General features: G+C 53.1%; 1 long non-coding RNA gene across 1 annotated transcript; it reads left to right on the top strand.

Annotated features, from left to right (window-relative positions):
* The first annotated feature begins 146 nt into the window (after positions 1 to 146).
* On the top strand, positions 147 to 17,906 carry LOC130543021 (uncharacterized). Its single transcript, XR_008958019.1, has 2 exons — positions 147 to 4,394; positions 14,284 to 17,906. It is a non-coding gene; the product is annotated as an uncharacterized LOC130543021 (long non-coding RNA).
* The last annotated feature ends 6,013 nt before the right edge of the window (positions 17,907 to 23,919 follow it).

Below are 23,919 nucleotides of genomic sequence, written 5' to 3'. Positions count from 1 at the left end.
AAATGCATATTAAAATATTTATGGGTGAACTGATTTGATGTCTGTGTCCAAATAGTCCTGGCGGACAGAAGTAAGATCAGCTATATGTTGATAGTTGTTGAAACCAGTTGATAGGTATATGGATTTTTTAAAAATATATTTGAAACTCTTAAGAATAAACTTTAAACAAATAAGTAAACCCAAGCCACTCCAATATTTTCCCAATATATTCTCTCAAAGAAGGCTCTTCAGTGTTAGAAAGAATGGCTCTTCCCTCACAAGTAGAACACGGGTGAGATCTGAGAGAGAATTCCAAGTGGAGGGTAAAACCCAGGGCCATCGTGGGGGTCCAAATCCTCTTTCAAGCGGAGCACTGCTCACTCGGGGGTGGGAGGGCTCTGTCATGTGTGTTTTAATTCAAACCATTCCCTGTTGGGTGGAAGCAAAATATTACATCCAGGCAGCTCCCTGCTCCAACCTAGGTTAAGGAATGGGGTGTGCAAAGGCTGGTAGGCTGGATCCAGGGCAGAGGGAGGAGGTGAAATTAGATGTTTCTTCTTGTGAGGCTTGAAAGAGGTTGATGTCTGAGATCGGAGGTCAGAATGGGGCTGGAGGGATGGGTGTGTCACTAAGGTGGGTGTGCTCTGCTGAGATCTGCGAGGCTTCAAGAGTAGACTTTCCTGGCCTTCACGCTTTATCGTGGGTGCCAGTTCTCGGGGATGGAGACAGAGGTCCCGCCCATCTCTCCCCACTGGCCCTCATGCAGCCCCATCTGGAGGCCCATCTTCTCCCCAGACTGTTCCCTTCTTCTCTCTGTCCAGTTCTCTGACCCATTTACATTCTCTTCCTCCTCGAGCTCCCTCCTTGTCTCCATTCGCATTTCCCTGTCCTCCGCCCTACCAGACACCCCAGTTCAGGGTCCAGGAGAAGGACAGCTTTTATGTAGCTTGTAAAATTCTATTATATCTGTATTCAAAACCTAGCAGCTGAGAAACACTGGTAATAAGCGTGTTATTAAGCGTGTAAATACACTTCCACTCCAAGGCCTCCATGGGGCAGGGGCTGGTTTCTCAGCCTGGGCATCTCCCCTGCATGTAAGTCCCTCCCCACCTGGCCTCCACCCCAGACTTGGACCTTGTGCCAAGGCCCAGGCCTCCTCCAGTCTCCAACCACCACCGTCCTGCAAAACCCAGACTCTTGGACAAAGGGGGCGGGGGAGAGGGCCGAAGAAAAAAAACATTAGGAAAAAAACTCCCACCCAGAGAGCATTCTTTCTGCAGCACTCAGGAAAAAGGATGTCTCACAGGGGACGGGAAGGCGAAATTTTTTCACATCCAAATGGATTGCAATTTCCCTCCATTTAGCACCTGAAGGTAATTAGCTCGAAGAGACTGCCGAGTGCGAAACACGTTCACGGAACATTAACTCTCACACATTCTCCAGTTGCAGGGAATTAATAGGAAAGATTAAAGTTTAAAGAGAGCAAAATGCCATTACCTCGCCAGCCACCTCTCTCCGCGGCAGTACCCAGCCCCCGAAAACCTTCGGCCAGTACTTGGGCCGGGGCTCGGGTCTCAGCCTCCCGCCTGCCTGGCCGGGGCATCTGGGTGTGCCCCATAAAGAGGGCTCGCATGCGCTGATGTGCATGCACATGTGCAAAAAAGGGCAGCTGTGACCCTTCATGAGGGCAGTGCAACCCCCTTCCCATCCCCAAGAAGTTTGGGGTGGACAGGGCAGGCGTGATCTCATAGGCTGACTCCTGGCATTGGTGTGTATGGTGGCCCGGGTGGGGAGATGCCAGGAAGGGTTAGTAGCAGGGGTGTGCCCTGTGACTTTGGTGCGGAGGGTGAGATCTGGCAGCGTGGCTGGCGAGAGAAATGGTGGGTGTCAGTCCTACCTTGGGTGTGTATAGAGGCACTGGGTGAGGTGATGGAGGGAGTCGCTTCCACCCTTGTGCGGCAGACAGGAGCCACAAACACACGTGTGCACACACATGCAGGCTCACGCTACCCCACACAGACGGCCTTTGTCACTCTGCTTTTTTCAAAGTTTATGTAGGCTTCAAATTTGAAATGTTTCTGTGTTGCTTCAGTATTTTAGGAAAAGATGAAAGACAGAGAGAGGGAGACAGAGAGAGAGTGGGGGAGAGAGAGTGAGGGAGAGAGAGAGAGGGGCAGAGGCAGGCAGGAGAGAGAGAGCGCGAGATGAAATTGAGACATGGAAGAATTTATTGCCCAGAAAATTCCATTCTGCTATCTGATTCAAAAAGTCCAGTCCCCCCAGCTTCGGAAAATCTATTTTCCACATTTTAATACCCTGCAGAACAGTCCTCATAACTCATCCGAGTGTGTTAAGCACAGTTTTATTAGATCTGAAACAAATTTTGGTGGGGAGATACTATAGGTCATTAACCATGGAGTAATTTTATCCTTGTTTCCCTAATGATGCCATAATGGCGAGCGAATTTCTTAACTAAAGACCAAAGAACATTTTGAAGGTCAGTTTCATCTGTGAGCTCCTTCAAGCGCTTCTCAGAGAAGATTGGAAAACTCGCCGATTTTTTGAAGAGTCATTAATAATGTGAAAGCTGAAAGCACCCTCCATTTGCGTTCCTGCTTTTTACCTTTTAATTTTATATCGTCCCCGCTCAGAGCCCCGCTCCCACTCCCTCACCCTCCTCTGGACCTCCCGCCTGCCTACCCACCCCACGCAGGGAACAAGGCTGCCCCGTACCAGGTACCAGGCTCGCTGTGAGGGGCAGACGGGGGCTGCAGTAGGGGAGACAGAAGAGCTACAGAGGCCAGGGCCCCACAGAGATGGGGCGCCTTTGCTATGTTTCCAGCACATGGGGCAGTGTGTGGGGGGATTGTTAGAGGCATGGTACACATGTGCGTGTGTGCATGTGTGCTGGTGTGCAGTACAGGGGACTAGGGTCTCTGCATTGTGTGCTACCTGTGGACACACATGCTGGGGACCGATGGGGACCTAGTAGTCTCTATAGGTGGGTGCCCCCTGTTGGAAGCAGGCAGAGAATGGGAACTGGAAACCAGCACTAGGTCCAGGGGTCTGGGCAGTGGGTCAGTCGGGGGACTTGTGGTGTCTCCCCACAGAGATGGACACCACGTGGAGTGCATGAAACAATTTATAGCCTGTGGTAAGCCCTGATTACGTGTGTGTGCAGACACACGTGAGCGTGTATGTCCTAGGGGTGGTGAGGTCATCAAGGCAAGAGCCCCGATGACCTGTCCCACTGGCAAATATTTAGACACTAGAGACAGTGACCATTGCCTGCCCATCCCTCACTCCTCAGACCACTCACCCCTTGCTCCCCAGGCCTGGAGCCCCTCATTTACCCACTTTACTTGCCTCCTGATCTCCAATCCCTGGCTCCGTGGACCTTCTGCCCCCACCCAATCCCGTCTCTCCCCCCGAACCCTCATCCCCCTACCTCTTCACCCATCTGATGGCTGTCATTGCAAGGTGCCCAGCCAGGAGCTGGGGTGGGACAGTATTTCTGTGTGTGCAGGTTTGGGGAGGAGGGGGCGGTGTGGTGACACTCCATGCTCCCAGATGTGGTGGCAGCGATAATTCCAATTTTATGCCTTTGTTATGGCTTTAATCACTTTCTTTATGCGTTTTGTTCCAGCGATCAGGGAGAGACACCTGATAGGCAAAGAGGATACCAGGGGAACCATTTTTATTTGGAATGTGGTGAGAAGTCTAATTAGAATCTGAATTCTGCTGAGCCTTGAAATGGCCAGCACTTTATCCTGATCGCCTTAGATATTGTTTCGAGTCAATCATCTGTCATGGTGCGGCAGGAGAGCCTCTCCCTTCACACTGCACCCCTCCCACCCCAGGGCCAGCGGGGGCACGCTGGGGGAGGGGAGACTCGGCTTCTGCCCTCGGAGGGGTATGGGCCTCCTTCTGGGGGGGGCTGTTTGGTATGGCTAACCCTTCCTTGGTGAGGGCTGTGTTTGCTGGGTGCTGAGTCTGAGCTCATGGGGGGCAGAAGGGGAAGAGGGGCTGCAGGAAGAGAGTGCTGAGGGACCTGTATTAGAATTAAGAAATATTGGGGTGAGGCCAAGCTAGTCTGGGCCACCTCCTAAGTGTTCCCAGCACACTGACCACCCCACCTCCTCTCTATCAACGGCCCACAGGGACTCTCGTCTCTTTACTGTCCCCTGGACGTATTGTATCTCTGCCACCTGCTCACTGTTCCTCAAACTCACTGCTCCCATTGCCAACCCCTCCCTGACCCAACATTTGCCACATGTTCAGCTCCTTTTCTCTGACTTTCCTCACTCCAGCCCTGCCGCTGGAATGCCGCTCCGGTTTGTTCTGCCATCTGTCAAATCCCTGGACTGGTTCCACCTCCTCCAGAAAGCCTTCCCTGACTACCTGAACCCATACAGGTAAGCCCCTTGAAAGATGGACAATTACAACATAAGCCCCCATCCTGCAATGGCCATGCTAACTGCAGATGCTCCTCTGACCACAGCCTTCCTCCATTTATCTTTCTCCTACCTTTCAGTGATTTCCGATTGTCCTCTCTCTTTTTGTAAACTGTTTTTTTTTTTTTTTTTTTTTTTTTTTTTATTAATAATGATTTTTTATTATATTATGTTAGTCACCATACCTCTTTTTGTAAACTGTTTTGATCCCTGCATGTGTGTGTGTCCTAAATCTGCTCAAACCCCCTTTGACCATAGCAAAATGTAAAGTAGAAATAAATATTACTCTTTTTTTTTTTTTTTAATGATTTTTTATTATATTATGTTAGTCACCATACAGTACATCCCCGGTTTCCGATGTAAGGCTCGATGATTCATTAGTTGTGTATAACACCCAGTGCACCATGCAATACGTGCCCTCCTTACTACCCATCACCGGTCTATCCCATTCCCCCACCCCCCTCCCCTCTGAAGTCCTCAGTTTGTTTCTCATAGTCCATAGTCTCTCATGTTTCATTCCCCCTTCTGATTACCCCCCCCTTTCTTTATCCCTTTCTTCCCCTACTGATCATCCTAGTTCTTATGGAAATAAATATTACTCTTAATGACAATTTCACCTCCCCAACCACATCTTGAGCTCCCCAAATCTGACCATCTCTTCCCTGTCTCTTGCCTTTTCCACTACCTATAAGCACGTAGGACCAGGCACAGAGCGGGGAGCCATAGAATCTCCTCCAAAAGTCACAGAGTCACTGGAGCCTTCTGCTTCCTGCTCCCCTCACACCGCCCCCCATGCGCACCCACTGTGTGGCAGATGTGGGCGTTGTTGGGGGTGAGCAGTAGCGAAAGGAAGTGCCATTTCTGGCAGGGACGAGGAGCACGTGCTCTATGAATAATGTCTCTTTGGGAGATGGCCTGGATGACTCCTTGGAGGTGCAAGGATCCACATATGGTCAATGTGGGTCCTTTTTAGATGGTCAGGGCATTCAGTGGCCCTCGAGCCAATTAATGTGCCCCATAAAGCAGAATGTCCTCATGGCTGTCAGTATCACCGAGCCTCCGAAATGGTCACTGCCCTCTCGAGATTATCCACGTAGCGGAGGTGCCTTATGTACGGTCCAAGGGGCAGTGTGACCAGATGCCACTATAGAAAAATACAGACTCAGAGGGTCCCCAGAACCCTTCCCAGCCTGCTCACTTCCCCAACCCCATCTGGACCCATCCTCGAATGCAGTCCTGAGTCGTTTTGTTCCAGGATGCTCTCTTTCCCTGCATGCACCTCAGTTCTCCCTAGTCCCTGAGCCCTGGGCAAGGAGTAGGGATGGCACTAACCATAGTCTAGCAAATCATGGGGCTTGTGGCTGGGAACCAGCGGTGGTTCTCTGGAGGGCATTGCCAGGACACTAGTCTTTTCTCCCTCCCAACAGCCCCTGTCCAGAAGGCATGATACTATGCTGATGGATGGAGAGTGAAGGGGTACAGGGAGATGGAGAAGGAATCCATAACTGGGGGTCCTCATTAATAGGGGCAGGCAGGACAGTGGCCGGAGGGACTTAGGAGCTAGCTTCCTAGTGGGAAATTGCAATCTGCCATTAACATTTAGGTACAAGTTACTATATCAGAAGGTATGCGTGTGCGTGTGTGCGTGCACGTGTGCACACTCGCATATGATGAGGGTCTCTAGGTGAGGGGCTCCAGCCTCCGTAAGAAAGAAGCAGGACCCTGGCACACTTGGTCTGCCCGTAGAGAAGGGTGGAAGTTTGAGGTTGGCTCATGATCCAAGAGCTGTTTCCTCATCTACACAAATGGGGGGGAGATGGAGCTCCTGGCCCTGGGAGCACATGTGCTGAGTGGGGGTGGCGGGTGGGAGGACAGAGATGCCAAACCCGCCAAAGGCTTGGGCTCTTCCCATCTCAGACACCCTCAAGGCACTGTCCTCTCTACCTCCAGAGCTTGGCTGCAGCCGCAGTAGATGTAAAGAAGGAGAAACTGTTGGATAAAAAGAAATTCAAAAAAAAAAAGTAAGTGAAATATTCAAACTGGAAAGTGATATTATAGAAACTGCAGCCCACGGCTCAGTGCATTCAAATTTATTCAAACTCGGCGCCTGACAGTGATGGATGCAGCAGCTTTTCCCACAATATGGAGAAGGCGCGGGGGCATTTAGGACTGCGAGTCCCCTCCGGGAGGGTGGGGGCCCGCACCGCCTCCCATGCCTTGCTCCTCCTAAATGGGAAACGAGGTTCTGGGTCCTGTCCCCTCTACTTCCTAAACCCCACAGTTCTAGGGGTGCTGGGGGGCCTGGGCATCACCAGCCCAGGGGCTAGAGCATGGCCCAAGATAGAGGGAGCCAGCTGCGGAAGAGGGTAATCTCCGATGTCAAGGAAAAGGACGGTCAAACCTGTCCAGGGGATGACCAGACAAGGGTGCCACCTCCCTCAAAAAGAAGAGCATGGCTCTGTGGTTTGTAGCCAAATAACCAGCATGAACCTAATAAGCCCCTGAGTGTGCTGAGATCTGAGGGTCCTTCCGGCCCCACTTCTCCCCACACGGTTGCTCACGGTCTCCTGTTCAACCTCCTGACCACCAGACCCCACCTGTGATGCACAGGCCCCATCCCCTGGAAGCCTTGGAATACCAGTCTCTCAGGGAAAACTCACACATCTCTTGGCTGCCTTGCCCACTGCACTCCCCCCCCCACCCCCCAAGCATCTCTAACCCTCCTTCTCTGTCTCTTTTGTCCCCTACACTCTCCCCTAAATGTAGCCACGGCACAAAGCTCCAACTCCAGCTCTCTGCTATTCTCTCCAGACTCTCAGGAGGTCTCAACCGCTTGGGAACTTTCAGCTGTCACCCACAGGTCATGGAAGCATTAAGCTCTCATCCCAAGCTTCTCTAGAGATCCGAGCCCACAACCCTGGCAATGCAAGCCTCATACCTGGCAAGCGGACTTGCACGTGTCTCCCGAAGCCAGCAACAACACGTGAGGCCCCACTTTGTTGGTAGCCCTGCACCCACCCATTCACCTTCGCAGAGACCTTGGAGCCTCCAGCCCTTCCCCTGTCCTCATCTGTACCTTCAGTTACTGTGCCCTTTCGGAGATGCTTCCTGATTTCTTTGGCACCCATCTTTGCCTCACCATCACCACTCTTCCCCAGGGGACCCCTTATTGCAGCTCCCCAGGCCTCTTCAATTCACCCCCGAACCCTGTGCCGCACCTGCGCCGGTCACCAGCTGTGGCGTCTTCCTCCCAGCAGGGCTCCTGTCTCAGCTCCCCCTCTCCGGTTCTTCTACACACTGCTGCCAAATTCATTTTCCTAAAGCACAGCTCTGATCATGTCACTCTGCCTCTCAAAACCCTCAATGGTTCCCCACTGCCTCCTAAATACAGTACAAACTCCTGACTCTGATAGTCATGGCCCTTTGTGATCTGGCCCCTTCCTACCCCTCTCTCCAAGCCTTCCCAGTAGTACTCTCCTCCATGCCCATCCTTCCCAGCCAGATTGGACTCTGGGGGGTTCCCCTGCACACTCCCCACCCAGCAACTTCCCAGCTCCGTGCACTGGCTCATGCGATGCTTCTGCCTGCGACGCTTCTTCTGAAATGGCATCACTGCGCCACACCAGGCTCATCTCTGCCCGTCCATGTGTCCGTCTTCTGCAAGGCCTGCTGCACGTAAGCCGTCTTCAGAATACTGTAAAACGCTTGCCAAGGCGCCTGCGGGATTCTGTTGTTGTTGTTGTTGTTGTTGTTGTTGTTATTATTATTACTCGCCAGCAGCAGCAGCAGTTTCTCTTCCCTGGGAACCTTCTAGTCCTCTCTACAGCTTTCCTGGCTCCTGGCATAATTTTCTCGATACTGTCATTTCTAGTGTGTTTGCCCTACAGCTGTCCTGGCCTGTAAACGTCTGGAGAGTCAGGACTAAGTAATGTTGAATTGCGTTGTCCTCAGGCCCTGGCCCAGGAGACTCCCTGTTTACCACTTGTTGAATAAATGAATGAACAAGTGAATGAATGAACCGATACAGAAAAAGCAGCTTGGACATGGGTATGTGACACAGATCTGGCTCCTCTGAGCCTCCAGTTCTGGGCAGTGACCACCTAAGAATTCCCTGTCATTACTCCCGGCCCTCCTGACATGTGTCCAGGGGAGCTGGGACATGCGTGTGCAGGCTGTATGACAGGTGGGTCATCCCTCCAGAGCGAGAGAGGAGTGTGGCAGAGTTCAGCCTTCCCAACTCATCAATCAAAGGGCGCTTACTGACAGACAGCTCCTTAGAGCTGGCTCCAACCTCTGCTGGGGTTAGGGGGCCGGGATGAATGGGGGATGAGGCCTGCCCTCTGGGGGTTCACAGTCTAGTTGCTCCTTCACTCCTCCTTTAACTTTCAGACCACAAGAAGTCAAAGGGCTCCCCCGCTGCCTGCTGACGTGGACAGGGATGTCATGCCTCCGGGTGGGATAAGCCCTTTCCTGCAAGCTGAGCTGAAATGCTACTGAACGCAGAAGTGGCTCTTTCACCCTCTTGGTTTAGATCTTAGCGCCCCCTCCGGACTGGAGCTCCCCTGGGAGGTCGGTTGCCTTCTGCAGAATTCTCCACTACAGAGCCCGGAATCACACAGCTTAAAGCTGCTGAATGGATGAGTGGATGGATGCCGGGAATAGTTGACAAAATAAACGAGTAAATGAGCAACTAACTAAACACATGGATGAACAAAGCGCGGGACAGATTGGCACAAATCACCGAGTCAGCACTCACTGAGCAGCTACTATGTACCAGACACTGGGCTAAATCCTTCACCTGCAGCCCTCCGCGTAGCAACTACTATGATCCCACCGGGGAGAGGCCCCTGCACCCCGGCGGTGGCATACCTTGTGTGAGAGCCCCCAGCCCCGCCGGGAGGAACCCTGGCTCCCTGCCCAAACACTGGGGGAGGGGGTCACACGTGGGGGGTATTGTAAGGTCTCTGTCCCCGGGCTCGGACGGCGGCCCTCCGGGCTCTAGGCTTTCACTCCTTCTCTTTCGGTCCCCCCTGGGGTCTAGGCGAAGTTCGGCAGAGGCGCAGCCGAGGAGCCTCTGGTTCCCGAAAGGCGTCTTCCAGCCCCCCTTCACCCCACCCCCATTTCAGGAGGGAGTCACGGTCTCCCCTGAGGGGCCCCCGGCGCTGGGGGGGCGGCCTGTCCCGCCGGCCCCTGCCCTCGCGGCCGGTCCCTCCCGTCCCGGCCGCATCCAAACAAGCGCGCTAAACTCCGGGAGATTTACAGCGGGCGGCTGGGCGGCGCGGGCCCCCGGCCGCCGGTGAGATATCTCCAAACAGCGCACTAACCACTTTCCATTTTATACCTCACCAGCTTTATAGCATCTTAAGGATTTCTGTGCACGGCTGGCTTCCCGCCCAGGGAAAAAACCCAGCCTTGTAAATAAATACTAAATATATATGAACAGAGACGACAGCGAGAGCCGCGGAGGAGGGGGAGGGGCGGGGGTGCCGCAGGGTGGGGGCGGGGGTGGCGGCCCAGGGCCCGGCGACCGGCGGGGAGGAGGGGGCAGGGATATATTGGGGTGTCCGAGACAAAGGCGGCAGGGAAAGGGCGGCTGACGGGCAAAATGAGGGAAACTGAGACAGCACCAGAGAGGGAGGCAGAGAGAAACCGAAAGATGGAGGCTGGCTGGAAGTGCTCCTGTGTGTGTGTGTGTGTGTGTGTGTGTGTGTGTGTGTGTGTGTAGGGAGGACTCCCTTAAAGCCTTTCCTTCCCACAATTTCTGAGGGTATTGAGGCCCAGGAACGGGACTACCATCCGTGCGTGTGTGAGAGAGATGTGTGTGTGTGTGTGTGTGTGTGTGTGTGCGTGTGACAAGGGTGTGTCCCGATGGGCTCCAAGGAAAGAGTCTATGTATTTTGGGGTGTTTGGTGTGGGTAGGACTGTGCCCCGTGAATACCGGGGTGTTGGCAGGAAGAATGTCTGTGGTGTGGTCAGGCTGTTGGGGGCGCTAGGACCTACGGGGTGGTGACGGGACAGGTGAGTTCTGAGTATGCAGCTCTGGGGTTGAGTTGAGGGCTGGGCAAGGCCTATGTGATCAGATGTATTTGGGTACTCGGGGTGGGAGGGCCGGGGAGGACAGTGGGCTCAGGGAAGCCAGGATGAGCCTTCAGAGGCCCGTGTGTTGGATCTGGAAGCCAGTTTTCACTTGTGTGTTGGGGCCTGACGGGGGTGAGTTCTGACATGCTACCAGGTGGTTACACCACCTCTTCCTCATCCTCCATCTCTGAGCCTTTCTAGAGGCTCTGGGACCTTCTCTGTAATGGCCACTAGAGAGAGGGTTTCATGTGCTGACTGAAGCCCCCATACTACCATAGCCCCCAGCTCTGAGGTCCCTGGACAGGAGCCAGAGTTGATTTGGGGAGCAGGAAGGAACATCTTCTCCCCTCTCAGGGGACCCAGCGATCCCTTTTTGTTCCCCCCCTTGTCTTCGATATTAAGTATTCAAACCTCATTTACATCCTTATTTTTCAATTTGCTGCCACAGTAGTTTAATTTATTCGATATAATTTCTTTTTCTGAGGGGACATTAATCATTGCCCTGTGCTTTTGGGCGCCTGTGGGATCTCTGCGTGTGTATGTGTGTGTGCGTGTGCGTCTGTGTGTATCTGTGCCTGCGCACGCTTGTGTCTGTGTGTGAGGCGCAAGTTTGTCTGTCATGTGGGGGGGTGAGAGAGTGCGGGTCTTTGTGAGAAGGTTTTGAGTGTGAGAGAGTCGGGCTGAGGGAGGAGGTGTGGGAGGTGCGAGTGTGCTAACTCGATCAGGTCCTCTTCCTCCTGGCCCTTCTTTAGGATGTCAGCAAGAAGGGGAAATGGGGCATCCTCAAGGTGGGGTCCTTCCAGTAGCCCCGCCAGTTTTCCTTTCTTGAGAGTGTGCCCTGGATAGGTATAGCTGGAAATGTTCTAGAATCCCTGGTCTCTCAAGAAAGAGAGCTGAGACAGGTGGAGACACATGAAGATAGGGAGAGACAGACAAGATCAAGGCAGGCCACGGCAGGGGAGGAAAGAAAGAGGAGGAAAGAAACATGGAGAATGATGGAGAGAGGCGCGGGAGAGAGAAGTGAGAGAGCCTGCAGCGTCTCAGCCCATAAAGTCCCTGGAATGGGAGGAAGGGGCGCGAGACTCCCGCATCAGCTCAGGCCCAGTCATGGCTCAGTGCAGAGTGATGGGGGGTGGGGGGGAGGGCTGGTTGCTCCCAGGAGCTGAGATGAGTGAAGTGGCTTGGGGGAGGCTTGTTTGGAGAGAAGAGGCAAGAGGAAGGGGTAAGGGAGAGGGAGGAAGAGAGAAAACCCCTCTTGGCAATATAACTCAGAGGAATGAAGCCAAGGAAAATTTCCAGGGATGTTCAAAGGGTAAGAGGGAGGAAGCGCTCTGATGCTAGTTCCCCTCCCCACCCTCAGTGCATCTGGGCAAATCCATGGCTTCCTGAGACCCTCTTTTGATCCTTAGCCCCAGAACCCCTCAGTTTTCCTTCTCTGGCACATTCTTGAAACTGCCAGGAACTGATGGGAAGGCCACTGTGACATCCCACTTAATCTTCATAACAACTCGAGCTAGGAGTCGGTCTCCCCACTTCGGAGAGGAGGAAAGGAGAGGTCCGAGCTTGCCCAAAGTCACGCAGAGGTCCAGAGCGGGGGTTGAAGTCACACCTGCCTGAGGCCACACACTGAGATTCCCCAGTCCCCTCAGCGGCCTCTTAGAGTCATGGCCACCCCAACCTTCCTGTCCTCACCACTACATGGGTACAACACACACACACAACAAGATCTGGGACCCAAGGGTAAAGGGAGAGGGCTTTGGGGGGCAGGAGTCAAGAGGCTGGGGGTGACCTACCGCAGCCTTCTCTGAGCTACCCCCAGCTGTGAGGACTTTGAGGCCCAGGACCTGAGTGGCCCCAGGGCTCCTATAGACCCTGTCTTCCCTCTCATCCAGGGGTCGGAGTCCAGAACCCACTCAGGCTCAGACTGGCTGACAGATTGGGGCCAGTTGCTGCTGCCAGGACCAGTTTCAAACAGCTATGACCTGCTCATTTTAGCCTTACCCAGATAATGGCCCAAGGCTCAGGGTTTAGGGGAGGAGCTTCTTTCTCTGAAATTCTGAAAGTGAAATTTTGAAAACTGGCCTGAAATTGGACTTCATGGGACCTCAACATTTGAGTCTCTAGATACCCGACGACCTTGAGGTCTACAGATCTATGCTGATACCAAATACCTGGGAGCCGAATGCCCCCAACGGCCAAGCATTTGAGCGTAGAGGTGGACCACCTAGGGCTGATGATTGAGTGTCTAGGTTGGAAATCTGAGATGGAAAGGAGTCTGCACCATTCTAGCTCTTCAGCCCCACCCCCATCTTCCTTCCTCACTCTCTCTCCCAACCGAGAGAGGCCATTCTTCGTTCCTTAACTTCCAGGAGACTGGCGTGGGCATCACACCCAGGCCCCCCGGCACAGACATGTCACACAGAAACATCACCCACTCGGGTCAATGATAACTGGGTGACAAGACAGGGGGTCCCTGGGCATGCGGGGAGGGGGCAAGGGGACAGGCCTGGGGCTGAGGAGAAGGTAGCGTGTTCATTTGAATAATGGGCAAAATCAAATTAATTCTACATTAAATAGTTGTGAATAAAGGGTTGAAGTCAGCAGTTTCAAACTTGTTTTCCTTAATTACTTTCCGTGTTTAATGTCATTAAGAAGATTAAAAATTCATTAACAAGAGTACTAAAGTGGCAAATCAGGAAAGCGATCACTCCAGGTTAGAAACTCCGCTGAGGCCGCACAGTGAGCCTTCTGCGGGGGGCATGGGTGGGGGTGGGGGCCGAGAGGGTCGGGGACAGACACGCACTTGCACACTTACACACTGCTACACAACAGCACCATAACCACACATCCATCACACCGGTGGGCATCCACACACCCACACACCCACTCAGACGTTTTCCAGCCATCCAGGACTTCTGTGATAGTAGGGAGGCAGTGTCTGGGGTCTGTAGCTAACCAGGCCCCAACTGCATAAACCCCTCTCCTAAAGAGGAGGATTAAAGATTGAACTTCGCTGACAGGCAATACATGGTCATAAAAACCAGTGTCAGCCCGGTGGTGTCCGAGTTCACTTTCTTGTCTCCTGGTCATGTCTGTCCCTGTCTCCCCTCCCTTCGCCATCCCTCCAGCTCTAAAGGGCTCTCTCAGGGCAAACCCGATCGGTTTCTTGGGAGGAGCTGCTGACTTTGAACCTTAATTACCCTGGAAAAGGATCCCTTTTGTCTCCTGAGCTTGTTGGGGAAGGGGAGGAGTCATGTTTCCTCTGGGAGAAGGAGCAGGGAGACAAAGCGTAGGCTGGGTGGGGAGAGGAAAAAGCAGAAACATCTGGGGGGGGGGGGGTGAGTGGGACCCACGAGCCCTGGTGTTCAGACCAGACCCTGACTCAGCTGTCCATCACTAACCTCGCCCTCACACCCTTCCTTTCCACCCATCTTGTTGGCTGCCCCCACCCTCCCCAGTGCCAGAATTTACCTCCTTGGCCGTGAAAAGACGCTCCCTGACTCAGGACGACCTTCCCTGTAGCTATCACAGTCTCTCTGACTGCATTTCTATTTTTTTTCTCTCTAGGCCCCAACTCAGGACCAGGTCCCTGAGGGGGTCAAGGCTGCCTTGGGGGCACCTGTGCCTGTGGGGCTATGTCATGTGTCTGGTGGCTGTGTTGGTAATTGTGGGGGGGGGGCTCGTTGCATGAGAACACCGTGTTCATCACAAATGAATGCAACTGGACAGGCCTGTGAGATTCTGATGGAATGAACTCCCTCTCGTTTCACAGGTGGGAGAACCAAACTCTGGCAAGATGAAGTTCTACTCACGAGAAATGAAAACGCAGGCCCCCACAGAAAGTTGTACAACGGTCACAGTGGTATTTTTCATAATGGCCAAAAAGTGGAAATAACCCAGATGTCCATCAACTGGTGAATACATAAATGACATGTAGTCTGTCCATACAATGGAATATTATTTGGTCATGAAAAGTAATGAAGTACTGATTCATGTTACAACAAGGATGGATGTTGAAGACTGTGTTTAGTGGAAGGAGCCAATCACAATAGACCATGCATTCTTTTAGTCCCTTTATATGAAACGTGCAGAATCAGTAAATATACAGAAAAAGAAAATAGACTAAGAGTTGCTTAGGCCTGGGGGTGGGGGTATTTGGGGGGAAGGAGAGACTGCTAATGAGAATGGGGTTGGGGGTGGGCAGATGGTCCAAATGTTCTAAAACGTCTTATGGTGTTGGTTGCACAACTCTGTAGGTCTACGAAACAGCGTTGACTTGTGGGACACCTGGGTGGCTCAGCCAGTTAAGCGTCCGACTCTTGATTTTAGCTCAGGTCATGATCTGGGGGTTGTGCATCGAGCCCCGTGTAGGGCTCTATAATAGGCATGGAGCCTGCTTAAGATTCTCTCTCTCCCTCTCCCTCTGCCCCTTCACCCCCTCTCGCGCTGGCTCATGCTCTCTCTCTAAAAACAAAACAAAACAAAAAACCATTGACTTACACACTTTAAATAGATGAATTGCATGGTATATAAATTATATCTTGGTAAAGCTGTTATTTTTAAAAAGTGATGTGACTTACTTAGGGTCTCCCGGCAAGCGGGAGATGGCACTGGTACGAGCATGAGGTCCCTTGACCCTAAGCTCAGGGCTCCTTCCACAGGCCCTGCAATGCCTCAGAAATCTTGCTGTGGAGACCTGAAGGCCAAATCCTGCATGTGCGGCAGTGTCCACGTAACATCTTGGCTTTTCTCTAGGGCCGTCGTGTTTCTGCATGTGATGGGTCTTGTTACAGGTGTGCACATGAACATTCGTGGTCTCACAGCTCTGCGTGTCTCTGCAAGGCCGACTCTGCACAACTGTCCCTAGCCCTGTGGATCTCTCCATGGTGAGTGTTGCCTGTGCCCGTGAACTTCTGCTCACTGGCTGGCTCTCTGTGTGTTTGCATTTGGAGGCATACCTGGTTGTGCCCAGGTCTCTGGATGTCAGTGCATCTGTCTGGATCTGCGAGGCCGTGGGACTTCATGGGAGTCTGTGTTCACGTGTTTTTGCATGACGGTGTGTCTGCCTGTGTAACGTATCTCAGCGGGTACCCATGGATTTCTTACTGTGTCAGCTCATGAGTCTGGGTTCGTACACCTTCACCTCTGGGTCTCTGCCTGGGATAGGTGTCGGTGCATCTCCACGTGTGTCCGTCTATAAGCTGGTATTCTGGTGTCCACGCAGGACCATCCGCGGGAGCTCGCATCTCTGTGCCAGGGGCCCCGTGGGCCTGTCTGTCTGAGTCTGTGTGTCCGAGCCCCTCCTGCAGGCACCAGCCCCAGAAGGCGCCTGCCTCCCCACCCCCGCCTCTGTCAGCCGTGGAGAGAGCTACACAGTAAATTCATGGCCGCCCGGCTGGGAAGCAGGCGGCTGCAATGGAAAGGAAGCATGGATTTGCATATTGAATTAAAATTAAGAGCTAATTATGCAAATAAATTATGACATTTGGCAGGAGAATTTGCTTCAAGATCATTTATTACATTCTTTTTATAACAGTGTGAGCATTTAACGGTCAAAGACAATATTTTAAGGGAAAATTAACGCAAGATTATTAACCTAAAAACAATTCCACATTAATGAGATGGTGAGCTGGTCCCCCCCACACACCTGGGCAGGTCTACGCCTAGACTGGGAAGGCCTTTTTCTCCTCCTCTCCTTCCTTCTCCCAGTGTGCAGGGGTGCAGGTGGGAGGGGGCCGGGATAGGGAGAGGGGGCCTAGGTTTGTGTTCTTCTCAGTGGGGAGGTCCTGTGAACAGAAGTTCCCTACCTAAGATCAGAGCCCTGTGCTTAGCTCAGGAGGCCACACAGAGGCTGAGCTAAGGCTCGCTTGCAAACGTGCCTAGTCCAACGAAAAGACATGATCCTAGCCTTGGGAAGCCCCCATTTTAAGGAGGAAGACGGAGCCCCACCCTGGAAATGGCTCTGTAAATACCAGTTGGGATGGGACCTGGAGGGTCAAGTTTAAACAGTGTGGTTGTGCCCTGCTGCCACCAGCCCCCATTCCCTCCTTCTCTTGGGTTGCACAACCCCGGGCTCCCTGGCGTGCTCCAGGCTCTCAGTGCTCCAGAGCTCTGAGCTCTAGCATCCTTCTTGGGTCCCATCATCTCCGTTTTCCCTACAACCTTAATCTGTCAGCCTAGCTTCCTTTTTGGGAAGTGCCAAGGGAAGGAGGGCTCTAATCTGAGTTTCCCTGGGATCCCCTAACACATCTTGTATCAAGTGGGGAGTCAGCCCCAAAAGAAGTGGTGGGTGATGTCCTCTTTGGGCCCTGATTTTCCCTTTCCTGTGTGTGTGTGTACGTGTGTGTGTGTGTGTGACATCTACCCTACCTGACCTCCATGCCAGCTCCATGGTGTGCAGACTCTTAGGACAGATCTTTGTCTGTAGTGTGGGCCCATGGAAGGGAGCCCAAGGTCTTCCCATGGTCCACTCTGCTGGGTGAACACCTTGGGTTTCCAGAAGGCCTCTGCTCTGATGTGAACATGCTCCCGGGGAGGCGAGATGCTGTTACCTGTCATCGCTTGATGCCAGTGCTTGCTTCCTCCTACAGTGGCCATAGGGAGGGACAGCCATTCCTCATGCCAGGTTATACCTCCAGGCCCAGCCATCTCATTCGGGTCAGGCAAAACTGTGAGACAGGGCCAGAAACCGTGGGGGCAGAGCAGGTGGCAGGAAAGACTGCAGCTTTGGGCTTAGGAGCCCTGAGGTCATCCCCTTGCCATTTACTGGCCAGTCCCGTCTCCCGCCTGCATGCTGGGTATCCCCCCATCCCCACCCTGTTGTGTACTTGGGAGGCCGCAGTCTGCATCAGCTGGCTCCTGGGGTTTGACCAAATGGGGTCGCCAGCGAGAGAGGGCGTGGAGTCCTTGGTTCCCTTCCTTCCTGGCTACTGCTGCCGCGGGGGGGGGGGGGGGGGGGGGGCTGCCTCTCCCTCCTGAGGCCCCAGTTCTCCACACAGCTCTCCCTGCTTGTTCTGGTCACTCTTCTGCATCGGTCCTTCCCCCTTGGACACCTGGGTTGGTCATGGCTTCCCACCGTTATTGGCCCCGGGATACTCCACCATTACCAAAAGCCTTCTTTTTTTTTTTTTTAAAGATTTTTAATTTATTTATTTGACAGAGACAGAGAGAGAGACAGCCAGCGAGAGAGGGAACACAAGCAGGGGGAGTGGGAGAGGAAGAAGCAGGCTCCCAGTGGAGGAGCCTGATGCGGGGCTCGATCCCAGGACTCTGGGATCACGCCCTGAGCCGAAGGCAGACACTTAACGACTGAACCACCCAGGCGTTCCTACCTGTAAGCTTTCTAATCCTTGCCCACACCTTTGTAAATAGTTGTCTTATTAAACTCTCCTCAGATGACCCAACAGAGTATGTCTCATGTTTCCTCCCAGAGCCCCTCAGTCTCCTCACCTGTGAAGCAGGGGTGGTGATATACAGCTGACGGATCGCTAGTACGCACCTAGTGAGATCCCGTGTATCGAGGGGCCTTGTAATTTATAGATCCCAAATCCCAACACTTGTTTCCAGGTAGAAACTAGACCAGGAATCAGGCTGATGTCAAAACCATCTCTGCTATGAAGATTTTGTGTGACCCTAGGTAACTCACTTCGCCTCTCCCGGCCTGGTTTCTCATTGATAACATGCCAGGGCTGCACTAACTTTAAGGGTCAATTGTAGAACATAGTGACTGATGTCCATTTTGCTGTTGAGAAAAGAGAGGTCAGGTGACATGCCCAAGGTCACACAGCAGGTTCATGGCCATCTGCCTGAGAATCTATCTGCGGCCTAGGAGCGTGGATGGGGCCTGCTGTTGGACCTTGTAGACCCTAGAAGATCAGACAGGCCTGGCCAGAGGAGCCCAGGGCTGGGGGTCTGTCCCCACGTCCAAATGGCTCACTCTGCCTCCCCAGGCAGAGTGGACCATCCCCTGGAGAGAGAGGGTGGGATTATTAATAACAATGCTAATAAGAGAGAGAAAACAAAGCCAGCAGGGCCTGAGCATTTTTTAAATAAAGAAATTTCCCTCATCTCGTGGTTAATTTAAAAGGTTTATTTCTTGAAATGAATCCTCTTCATCAAACCCCCGATCCTTGAAGATCGGAGGCGACTGCGAGTGCCGGTAATGAATTGGTTTGTAACGTGAGCGACACGGCGCCCTCCCGCCCGTGCCCACTGCGGGCCCTTAATCTGCGGTGTTTAAGGGGAAATGAGCTTCTCCATCTTTCGGCCTGAAACCCAGCACCAGGCACTGGAGACAGCGGGCAAGGCTCAGGCACAGGAGATGCCCCCGCCAAGAAGGGTCCGGCTAGCAGGCCACCCGCTCCGGGCTGCTAGAACCTCTCTCCCTTCCTTTTAGGGAGGAGTTAGGAGAGCCCCTCAATATAATCCAAGCCACACAAAGCCCCAGTCCTCTGAGCAGACGGATCGCCATCCCACAGGCAAGCCTTCCTCCAGGTATGAGATGCACAAATGGAGCTGCACAAATGCCCTACCCACAAGGCAGCCGCAGGACGGCAGCCAGGCTCGCACGTCTAGTCACACAGGAGCGCACACCCTGGACATGAGACCCACGTTTCCATAGGCATAACGATTAATTTGGGGATATTTGGCAACGTGGGGGTAGTGGCAGGGTGTGGTAGAAATTGAATGAGCTTTGAGTCGCAGAGCTGGACTTGAATCTAAGTCCCCTTACTTCCAATCTGCTAGACCTTTCTCAGTCTCGATTTCCTCCTCCGTGGAACTGGAGCATCTCCCTCATGGGATTCTTGTGAGGACTACATTAGGTAATACGCGTAAAGTTCCTTTTATTTACTTTTTAAAGATTTATTTGTTTACTTTAGAGAGCGTGTGTGGGAAGGGCAGAGGGACAGAGGGAATCTCAAGCAGACTCTGAGCTGAGCGTGGAGCCCAATGTGGGGCTCTGTCTCATGACCCTGAGATCATGATCTGAGCCAAAATCAGGAGTTGGATGCTTAACCAACTGCATCACCCAGGCGCCCCTAAAATTAATTTTGAATTGTTAGCTTTGAGGGGGTGCCTGGTTGGCTCAGTCAGAAGAGCGTGTGACTCTTGACCTCGGGGTCATGAGTTTGAGGCCCCCACGTTGGGTGTAGAGATTACTTAAATAAATAAAAAAATTTTTTTGAATTTTTAATTGTTAGCTTCATGAAGGCAAGAACGTTTGCGAGTGAGGGAAGGCATGTCGAGTACTTAGTAGAATTTGGCAGGGCGGGTGCTTGGCAAACGCTAGCCAGTAGCATCCTCGTCATCCACGACCGTGTCCTCAATGCCGACTGAGGTGCTGGACCTACATTTTAAAGTAAACTAACGCTACATGATGCCTGGCACATTGCTGATAGGAATGGAACGGTAATTACGAGGAGAGAGGTGGAGAGACAATGGTCCCTCAGTGTTTGCCGTGCGGCAAGCTGTCTGCTAAGGAGAAGCAATAGGTTATTTCACTGAATCCTCTCAACAAGCCTCTGAGATTGTTCTAATATATTCCCATTCACAAATGAAGAGGCTGGGCCCAGAGAGGTTAAGTGGCTTGCCCAAGATCGCATAGCTGATAAGTGGCGAAGGAATTTGAACCCAGATAGTCAGACTCCAGAGCCTGCTTGGGTTGTGGGGAATATTGAAAAAAAAAATGTAGGAACAGCCTTGCTCTTCAAGGGACCCATGAGTCCGCGGGGCAGAGCCAGTTACACCTTGAGACTGCCTCCTTGAATGTCACCTTGAAGATCCCACTAATCCCTTCCAAGTCACAGGCCAGAGGCTTGGAGACATCTCAGGTCTGTGCCAGACACATGAGGGGCGCTAGGTCTGGGTGGCTCTCAGACCTGTCACCTGCCCGGCTGTTGGCAAAGCCTCCAGACCTGGCTACAGCTTTTCTGTCCTTCCAGCTTTACCGCCTCCTCCACCTCTAATGGACCCTTGATGCCAATCTGGACCGCTCTATTTTGAAATATCTTTAAATTGGGTGAACCCAAACCCAAAAGGCCCCTGGGCACGGGCCCGTGGCCAAATCCTGCTTCCTCCCTTCCCCTTCCTGCTTTGGCCACTTTTATGCCACCCCCACTTGAAGGCCAGGAGAACCCCAGCCCTTCTCTTTGTCCTCGGGGTCCCCTCCTTGCCCAGGGAGTGAGAAGCTGAGGCAGTGGCTTGGTCACAGGCTGGATTCAGGATGGAGGAGCCACAAATCTTCCCCATTTTTTTTTAAGGGGGTCCGACTCTCCTGGGCTTCTGAAGGGCTCCTCTCCCCCTCCTCAATCCATGATCCCCTCCCAATCTCAGTCCTAAGGCTAGTGAGGGCTCATGGCCCTTCCCGAGCGGCCCTCCAGGCGTCAGTTCAACCGAAGAGTCCCAAGGCAGCCCCGAGACGTGAGACCCCTCCCGCCCAACCCAGGAAGACTGTGGGGCACCCGAGGGCCTCTGCCCATGCCCTGCTGTGCTGTCCACCCACGTCACTCCTCACTCAGCACTACGGTGCCGAGTGGGCACAGGGCGGGGGCGAGGGGTACGTGCTCCCCTCCTGCAACTTCCTAGAAGAAAATCATTTTTTGTAACTGTTGGAATCCTGATTGAGCTGTCAAAAGTACATGAAACCAGCCACATGAATGGTAAACTATCCATCAGTCACGGGCCTATTTGTTCTGAGACACTATAAACATCACACATTTTTCTTCAAAATAGAAAATAATACTTTACCCCATCACATCCAGGTAATCCGGCCCCCACCCCAAAAAGAAACGTATTAGTCACACTGGTCTGTTCCCTTCTTGTCTCCCAAATCTTTTTATTCTTTTGTCCACCAATCCCACTTCCCTTGAAGCATTAACTCGGTTCTGCCTTTCAGCTTTCTATCTGTTTAAAACCAGATTTAGCAGCACCCCGCCACCCGGCCCCCTCCCCTGCAAGTTAATAAGTGTTAAGGAGAAGCATGAAGAAAATCACTCTTGAAGAGACACACTAGTCTGGACCCCAGTGCCCAGATGCTGGTCCCCTGGATGGGCGCTGACACAGATGTGTGGTCAGTCCCGATTTTTGGACAGTGTGATGAAGCCCCTCTGTGCCCACCTGATGCCTGCCCCCTGACCTGGGGTGATGGGAATGAGAAAGAGGGTGCATTCACCCCTTTAGGTAAGAGCTGTCCCCCTGCACACCTTGTCAGGGCTTTGTCCCTTACAGGCACTCTCGACTCAAGGGAACACATGACAGGAACTCGGCTATTTTCTGAGCCAACTGAAAGAGACCACGGCCCCCTCTCTTACCTCTCCTCCAGGCCCCCATAGCCTGGTTTCCAGAAAACTCGACCCAGCGCAATGACCCTAGGTGCCAATAACAGATGATTAGGGATGGATGGATGGATTGTTGGATGGACAGCAAAAGAGGGAGACAAATGATAGATAAATAGAACGATAGACAGACACTTACACGCAAACACACGCTGACATACATATCCCCACACTGATCACAGAGACACAGTCAGTACAGCATAGGCGGTAAGAGTGAGGGCTCTGCAGGCTTCCATTTAAACCTGCTCCACTCATCTCTAGCTGTGTGACCTTGGGTAAGTTAGTGGACCTCACTCAGCATCCTCAATGGAAAATGAGAGTAATAACAGGCTCCATCACGTGGGGCACTGAGAACTCAACGACAGTGCTGCTTGGCACAGTGCCCGGAAGAGAGTAAACGCGCAATACCCGAGTACTGTTACTCTTGTCATTACATCGTGTATACTTCGCACACCCTTGTAACCCCTTGTGGAACAGAAGCTCTTCTAAACCCGGGTGACACACACAGCTGTGAACAAGCACAGGCGACACGCAGAGGAGGCCCCGAGGGCTGTGAGCGGCACATGCGGGAACAGGGCAGCGCAAAGCTGAGCTCGGCCACCAGCCCGCCGTGTGAGCCCCGGCGAGGTACGCGGTCTCAGTTTCCCCACCTGTAAGATGAGAATCATCGTCATCGCCACCATCATCACTTCCTCCTCTCTAGGACTGCTGGGAAGGCTAAATGAGTGCATATTTATAAAGCACCTAAAACACGGTGCGACACAGAGGACACACTGTGTGTCTGCTCTCACAGCCTTGTCCGGCTCCTAGACTTTGCAAAGTGCTTTCACGGGCATGATCTTATTAGATCCTCCAATGAGCTCGCAGTCAGGATTTTACCATCCTGATTGACAGAGGAGGAACCCGGGGCTAAGAGAGATCGTGGTTTGTCGAAAGCCCAGCAGCCAGCGAGCGGGTGGGTGATGGGTCATCTAGTCTCTTGGGTTTAAGTTCCGTGTCCTTTATGCTAAGCAACACATACTGTGAGTATGTGTGTAAGTATGTTTACCAGGGAGGCTTTCTCTGCCTTTGTATCGGGCTTCTCGACCCTCTTCACCCGTCTCATTTCCCCCCCTCAAGAGTCCCACCCCTAGGGAATGATCCTGGACCTATGGCATCAGCATCATCTGGGAACTTGCTGGAAATGCAGATTCTCAGGCCCCCTTCAACAGCTGTATCAGATACCAGTGGTGGAGCTGGAGAGGGGAGCTTGAGGGGAAGCTTCTGGAAGAAAAGAGGCTTGACCTGGGCGTTAAATGATGGATAGAGGGGACAAGTCTGCAGAGGTCTGGATGAACCCTCTCTGGAGAGAGAAGGGGTGGATCGTGGCGCTGGAGTGAGGGTTTCCGGTTGAGGGCGTGCTGGGGACTGAGGCTGAAGCCACTGGGTATGTGTCTTCTGGTCTCTCCTGGACACTGTACCCGGTTATGTGATCTGTCCCTGAATACCTGGAGAGAGGCTTTGTGGGAATTTACCCTCTATACACAAACTGCAGTGACCCTTCTCCTGCAGCGTCAACGTCACGGCGGTGGAGCCCCTCCTCTCACCCCACTCCCTAGATTTGCCCCCAGTGCAGCAGCGGCAGACCTGAATGACTGCGGGGACTCCCAGCCTCACTCCCATTGGGCTAGGAATCATAAAGCAGGGGGATTTTTTACAAGGGAGATGGGGGGCAGCTGTGGCCTTCTCCTCCCCACTTCTGGGGCCTTCAGTGGGGCCAGCAGAGGCACCTGGGCAACGGGGGGCCTGGCAGCACGGCACTCCCTCCACTACCCCCGTGTGTGCACGCGAGGCTGAATATCTGGGCTGGGAAGAGGCCAGGGTGAGCTGGCCAGGGGCTCCAAGGCCGGAGAAGAGCAAGCCAATCCCAGCCCCTCTCCCAGACCCCTGTGTCCTGCCCCGGGCTGCCACTAGGAGGCTAATGAAAAGGGAAGAGGCAGGCCGGGGCTTGGGCCAGCAGGCGACAGCGAAGGGACAATGTGAGGCAGGAGGGGGGCGGCCCTCAGGCAGGGACAGACAAAGTCCCCATATGGGAA

The sequence above is a fragment of the Ursus arctos genome, unplaced genomic scaffold, assembly GCF_023065955.2.
Source record: "Ursus arctos isolate Adak ecotype North America unplaced genomic scaffold, UrsArc2.0 scaffold_7, whole genome shotgun sequence".
Taxonomy (NCBI): Eukaryota; Metazoa; Chordata; class Mammalia; order Carnivora; family Ursidae; genus Ursus; species Ursus arctos.
Note: the sequence above shows the minus strand (reverse complement) of the source record. Positions and strands in the feature narration are given on the sequence as shown.